This window comes from Eleginops maclovinus, chromosome 11 (assembly GCF_036324505.1).
Source record: "Eleginops maclovinus isolate JMC-PN-2008 ecotype Puerto Natales chromosome 11, JC_Emac_rtc_rv5, whole genome shotgun sequence".
NCBI classification, from domain to species: Eukaryota; Metazoa; Chordata; class Actinopteri; order Perciformes; family Eleginopidae; genus Eleginops; species Eleginops maclovinus.
In genome coordinates this window covers 18,627,103-18,634,791 of record NC_086359.1, presented here as the reverse complement: position 1 = coordinate 18,634,791, position 7,689 = coordinate 18,627,103, and positions in this window count along the sequence as shown.

Here is a 7,689-nt window from a genome sequence, read left to right as displayed (position 1 = left end):
TGTTATGTTTTGATTACAATTATTGATGCATGTTTATCATAGCTGGTAAAGCTGGAACTCGTTTTTATAATTATAGTTACTGCTGGGTATTTTGTGAATTTAGTCCAACTGTAACTTAAGTCATATTTAAGTGCTGATTATATTTCACTGAAATTTACAGTAGCGGGGTAAAAGTACAAAGTAGCAGAAAATGAAAATACTCAAGTAAAGCACTAAGCCGTAAGCAAAGTCTACAACAACAACAACAACAACAACAACAACAAGCAATAATAACTGCAAAAACAATATAACAATCATAAAATACCTTTAACATGCAAGTCATCAGTATAGTTTATAAACAGCAAGAAAGCGTAACAACAAACACAGCAAACACACAGCAGTATTTTGGTAGAGAGTTAAAGTTAGCAGAAAGTGACAACAAGTAACTCTTTGATAGGAAGAGCAAACAACATGCCTCGACAATCATTTTGCAAAACACATAAACAAGACTGAACGAAGCCAAAACAAGACCCAAGATATGCGAATATGCTAGCACAAGCTGCTATTTAGCTTACCTTGGTTGTTCAGGTGAAGCAGTTATCCTCGGTGTCTCTCCGCCAGGGGGGAGGAGAATGAAGAAAGTCCCGGATAAAAGTCACTGTTGTTTCCAAAAACTTAATTTCCATCCAAGCTTATGTTGGTTTGAGCTCAAGGTGAAGCAGAATGTCTGGAGTCCGGCTAGGTAATCCTCCACAACGTCCTCCTGATTAGATAACTGGCTTCAGGTGTGCTGGATAATTAACTGCCATGACAAGCAGTACAGTTAGCGGCGGGTGTTTACTGTCTTACCAGTGTAATTGCTAATGAGCGCTAATATAAGGGTAGTAGTAGCCTAGTCTAGAAATAACATTTAAATGGACCGCCTTTTTGAGGAAGGGTGTGTTTGATATATTTAGCAACACTAGAGTGTGTGTCAAGTGTGGAAGCTGAGAGTTGTTTGAGTTAGCATGACAGAGTAAACAGTGGACATTTTAACAGTAAGCAGTAGTACAAGCACAGGTGTGCTGATAACAATCTCACTGCTCTTTTGTCACAGCCATTAAAACATTAAAAACATTCACCAAAGAAATATATAATTCCAGTGCCATAATCTGAGGTGTGATTATTTTTTGTTTGAGGTAATACCATTTGTATTCAAACAAAGAACATGGCCACTACAGCTATCTGTGTCATAAAGGCCCATCTTAATTTAAATTCACAGCCTTCCCTCCAAATATAATTGGAATAATTTGACCATATTATTTAACAGCACACGGTCAAATCCCAATGAATGTCATCTCCATGCAAACCAAATGTGTAAAATGCATTCAAACCAAGCCAATCGTTGTAAAATATGTAGAAAAAGAAATATACAGTAAAGGCCAATGGGGCATAACTAAAACTACCAAAGGATCTAAATAAGCACTCTAAATAAAATATAGTTTATACCTTTATGTTATACATTTGTTAAAGTATGAATCTGTTAAAATGACTTAATCATGAAAGTTCTAATCTCTCTGTAAGGTAAAAGGAGATATGTTTATGGATTATGGAAATTGTCAAGGTAGTTATGCAGTATTGAGATTTCGAGATTAAATATCCATGTGGAGGTCTGAAAAAGAGAAAGGTATTGCGTCCCTAGACTGACATTCACGGAGTCAATCATCTACAATCCATTCCTTCAGCATCTCCCAACTTCTAAAAGCTTGACCTTTCCTCCCATTGATGTCTCTGAAAACCACGTTATTATCTTTAATCCATGTAGTGAACAAGTGCACTGCCTCGCAATCTTCAAGCCATCGGAGCAGCTTCTCCTCATTGTCAGCTCTGACAGCCTGCTTCTTTCCGCTGCCCAGTTTCGAGCATTCAGGTGAATTGTTCCATCAGAATACAAATGTGATCACATTCGTACAGGATCGTTTTCGATAATTTACTCTCCTCTATGTCCAGTGTGAGCATTATTCTTTCAGCCACTTGTCATTTGGACAAGTGATATAACCTTTTACTTATCCTGAGAGGAAAAATGTCTTTATCTGTAGATTACAGCGTAAACCCTTGTCCAGTAGTGAGTTAATGAAAGCTCTGTATAAAACACAAAATATAACTTTAAAAAGTGGCTTATATTCCTCTTGGACAATAAAGCTGCATTTATTGTAATATGTAACCGATAGCAACAGACACATTTTCCAAGACTTACAATGAGATTCTTTCCTGCACATGAACTTACTATGTGATCTAACTTCATTAATATAAAGAAATGTATCCACAGGTCATTATAATACCAGGGAAAGTAATTGTCAAGACGGATGGGATTTATTATCTCTTTTTTGATGTTAGTGCTGTCAACAAGCAAGGACCATCCAGCATTTGTTTACTTTGATATCTTTCCCCCTTTAGGGCCTCAACCTATTCTGCTCCTTGTTCACTGAACCTCTGCTCAGCTGGGCGGTTTTCACTGAGGAAGATACTGCTGGCCCCAGGTGGATGCTACTTTCCAGCTATTAGTTCAGGTACCGGAGCCTTGCAGGAAGAGACGTTGCCTGAAGGGTTTTCTCGGGGAAGGCTTTGTTGTTAATTAGGTTGCTAGTATTGTATTTGAGTGGACATTAAAGTTGGAATTGTCTCCATACGTTAACTCTCACTGCACAAAAGAAGAAATAACATTTAATCTGGAAAATATACAAATTAAGTCAATCAAATTGCTTATAGGTTCATTCAATATCCAAAAACTATGAGTGAGCTGTGTCCTCTATTGTTTCAAGGGGTTCATACCGCGTAATTGTACAAGATTTAATACCTGAAAAAGTAGCAATTTTGATTCCTTTAAATCCCCAAATTAAAACAATATCAAGACAAAGACAAAACTGTTTTTTTTTTATTTGCCTTTGGGAAATTTGAACTGTAGATTCTCAATCCATTTTACATCAACAGAGTACACCTATTGATGCAGAGCTTTCCTGTTCTTGTTCAACCACCCTCGCATTAGTAAGATTCATTGGAGAATCACCCTGCAGGGGAAGCTGCTGGTGTATTTCTACTGCTGCTCCAACAAGAGGATACAAGCATACTGTATACCTGCATGGAATGCCTCAAAAGTGGAGGGGAACAATCCAGAAAGTCACCAATACTGACCCCAGTATAGAATCACACTAGAATCCAATCACAACAAACTGACTCAAATACAGATTTTTTTTCCCCAGAGCCATGCAAGAAACAAACACTGGTAAATAACATTATTAATGTTACAGATACTTTACAAGATGTTTACATTCCAACTGAACCTCCCTGTATGTTTCTTTAAAGTGTAGCCATCCTACTGTTTTAAATACTTTTTTCATACTTTTTTATTTATTCTCTTTTTTACTGTTTAATATGTATCTACAGTATGGGTCGGGATTGATGAATATTTTGCTGTACCAATAACAATAAATAAATCATTTCTATTCTGAGCATTTGCAGATGTATTATACCACAGCTGCCACTAGATCTTACTGAAAATTGAAATCTACAGACTATAATTTCAAAGTTTTGCTTCTAGGTTTTGAGGATTTAACCAGAGAGAGTTCAGATCAGTGGCGGGTAAATAAAGCTCTTCAATATTTTAATGATGTCAAATATTTTGATTTGAACGAAACCAGCAGTCACGTGTCACTGCCATGTCTTCTTCCTCTACTTGGCTTAAACTAGGGAACACTGCCAACATAATATTCATAACAACAAACAATTGCTGTAATTGTTTTCTCTCAAATGAGTGTGTTTGATGGTTTGTCATTATTCATCTGCCAGGGAACCGATTGCCTCGTAATGTTGAATGATTTCTCGAGCATACGAGAGCAGACTGCCGGGTGTAAACATTACAACAAGGCCATTCATCTGCCTTTCAGTTCACTGCTGCTGGGACTAGCAAAGACCCCAGGGCTTCATAATGACTAACAAATGGGGTTTGGAAATAAATATCTTATGACCCGATGAAAACTTAACACGGAGAAAAGTTTACTCTTGCCTTCAATGAGGGGGAGACACTGCATACCTAAATATGGTTCCTTGAAGAAGATAAAAGTGTTACATGACTCAGTGGCTCATCACATTGCTGTGTTTGTAATGTCTGTACTAGTATACAGGAAGACATAACAAACTGGAAGATATGACTTGACTTAAATTCCTGCAATTATTCAAAAAATGTTCAACAAATGTATCATCGAGTTATCCCGTAGCGGTTTTGCTGAATATGGAATTGATTTAAAATCTGCCTCTACTCAGCCGGACCTTATTATAAGAGTGAATTTTGAATTCAGCTTGGGTTATGGCATCGATTAGTGCCTTTAGATTGACTGTGTTGGCGTGTTTCTGTAGCTGATGACAGTCGCGGTACATTAGACTAGCTGTGGAGTGGAAAGCTCAAGATGCCCTGCAGTCAGTGTGCTGCCCTCATGGAGGAAAAATCCAACATCTGTCCTTAGGAAGACAACCCGGTGGAGGAGACATTTTTATAAATGTAGTGAGGGAATATGAAACATGGTAGTAAGGACATGGACTGGTCTTGAATGTCTTTGTCTTTGTGTGGCTTATTGAAATGGCTGGAGGATTAGATTGCCCTGTGATGAATTACATTAGCATATACCTCCGAGAAGATTTTCAGCCCTGTATTTGTTTCACAGGCTATAATGTGGTTCACTGAGCTATGCACACATTTTGATGGTGCCAACCTCTTCAGTTTGGGTTTTATCGTTTGTGCGCCCGAAGTCAGCCCACATATCCTGAGATGATACCCTGACATACTTGCCCATTCAACTCCCTCCCTCAAAGCCCCCCCACCCCCTAACTCCCTGTGGAGATGCATGGATGAGCAGGCTTATTCTCCTTGTGGGGTGTTCCCCATGCATGACTGATGTTTAGATGAATATCCTTGACTGATTCCTGCTCTGCGGTGAAGAGAGGAGCAGGCCTATCACAGCACAGCTGCCCCCTCAGGAGGCCATTGATTTTCGCACCATCCTGACAAACATAAACCTTCTAGACCCACAAGATACTTTATTTGTTGTCCATTTAGATGCCATCTCCTCAGGCCCTGCTGCCCTTATCTGTTTTATAAAAATAGCTTTGTTCGTCTGTTTTTTTGCAACAGTCTTTGTGAATAGAGTTTGTTTTATTCATTTTGCTTCGAATGGAAGCACTATTTTAATGGTGAAAATGTAAACAATATGCACTCCTTCAAGCTATTGTCTATTTATTTATTTATTGGTTTTATTTAGAGCCCTCATGTGGAGCTTCCTCTGTAGCAGATCTAATCCTCCAGCAGTCCCTACAATACATTTATATGAATCAATATTTAATAAACAGAACTAAAGAAAAACAATTAAAGCAATTAAAAGTATATTGAATAAATTGAGGCAAAACTAACTAAATCACAGAAACATTAAGAATTATTTAATTTATTTCTAACATGAACAAAAAAGAAAAAACACACTAAACATAAACTAAACTCTGATATTGCTTCTAAATCTTTTGTATTTGCCAACTGGAAATGATACTATAACAATAAAATGATTGAAATCCTTAATACTCGTGCACATTTAACAGCTAAAAAACTAGAGCCATTAAAGCATTTCTCTTTAATTAAAAAAGTTATGATTCATAACGGTTTATATATTTATAAAGTGCTTTTTCAAATATCATCCAAAAAGTCTACAATGGAAAATGCTGAAATCCACAAAGGGAGGGAAAATGGTAATATCGCCCCCTGGTGACACTGCCTACACTGGGAAAAAGCTTGTCCTTTTTTGAAAGTGGTTAAAAACTGTCTTACATTCAGTACCAATGAAATTCAAAATGAAAATGCACTTTGTAATGATGTTTGTTTGTTGTTTGGTTTCATCCCTATAATCCTGTGTGCAGAACAGCAAGTGCAGATATTACAGACAGCGCTGACAAGTGTGATACAGAATTTTGTTCATCTGTCTTTGTGTGTTTTTGCCACTGACATAATCCATTTTATATTTGAACAAGGGGTTGATTCAGTTGTGGCAACACTTGGCTCATCAACTCTGCAGTGTGGAGAGTCAAAGCAGCCTTGAATCCTAATGCTTTCGGGTCGGCTTGGAGCTTAAAAACCAACGTGAAAGTATAAGAGTTTTCAAGGACAATCCATCTTTATTATAGATAATTATAAAACATGTCGGAAAATGACACATAAAGCTTGAAATTGACAAGGGAACAAGAAGAAGGGGAATGTTGGGTGTATGATGTGTTCAATAAAAGGAAGCATTTCTCACATAAGGCTTTAAATTACATGATTTGCATTCTAGCATATTCAAACAGATCCTAACAAGTATGCCTGGTTTACATAATATTCAAATGATGCATTCCTTACTGAGAAAACAAGTTTATATTGAACTAGCACGCAGGTATGTTGTCTAACAGAGTATTTATTTCCTCCCAGTCCAGCTGTTCTTTCTCAATCCTTCAACTAATTAGACTTTTTACACCAGACCTAAAGGCTCTCGAATTCCCCGAGTTTCTTCTGTCTGACGGTTTTTCCTGTCTGAGTTCAGTATCTCGAGCCAGGAGACCATCTCTCTCCTCATCCCTCAGGATCAAGAGCTTGGAAGCCGGTTGATCTTTAGCCTTCCTTCCTTCCTGCTCCTCTCCACAGCCTGAAGGCAGGACTTTATAGCACTCATTGGATTATAAACCGACTCAGTATTTTCCCTTATGGGACTGAGAGAACAGACCATATTACCCTTTTTTTTAAATGGGGTCCATTTTATTTTTCTGGGCAGAAGGTCATGGGAAAGAGTTTGGTGATGAGACAGTTTCCTTATGAAATGATAGCAGGTCCCTTTAACTCCTGAATGGAGGCCTGAATCACCCTCTTTAGTAGTTAATTGTCTTAATTTGATATCTTTAAAAACGCTTTTCTGTAAATATGAGTCTCGAGAGGACTGGAAGTCTAGTCCATTTTGATTGGTCAGATTAAGGCTTGGATAATAGATTTACGGTAAAACACTGTCAGAAATAGAAACTACGGTTAATATTAATCGCATGAACCTCAAAAGGGAAATATTATATTTGTATATAATATTTGTTTTTTGTTCCACACTAGAACTGTTTTTCTATTAGTGTCTACTAGATACTTTCTTTTTATTTCATGCATTTTATTTATTCATCTATATATTAATATTTAACTCACCACTTTCCCTCCTTTTGAGTCCTTTTTGTGCATTCATCAGTAATTTATGTCATTAAGGAATAATCTTTTGGAATAAAACACATCTTATTCATGCAATTATATTTAAGACTAGAATCACATTACACACCCAGGCTCCGTTTCAACCCCTTTCCCACCAAACCAGGATGCCATGTATTCCCAGACTCTGCATAGTAAAGCATTTTTCGCGACAATTACAACACCTCAACACAAAGTCATTTGCTGGACCTGCTTTCAAACACTCTGAATGCCACACACACACTTGCACTAATGGAATTATGTCAGCGTGTGGTTGTTTGAAAAAAACAGCATTAGCCAACCAAAGAGAGCACCGTGGGAGACATTAGATGCATCCCAAAGCTTTTTCCTATTCTCCTCTTCTCTCCATGTCAGTTCATTCCCTCCAACCACATCCATTCCACTCCATTTCCCCTGGCTTGTTGGAGAAAAGTATTTGCCACATT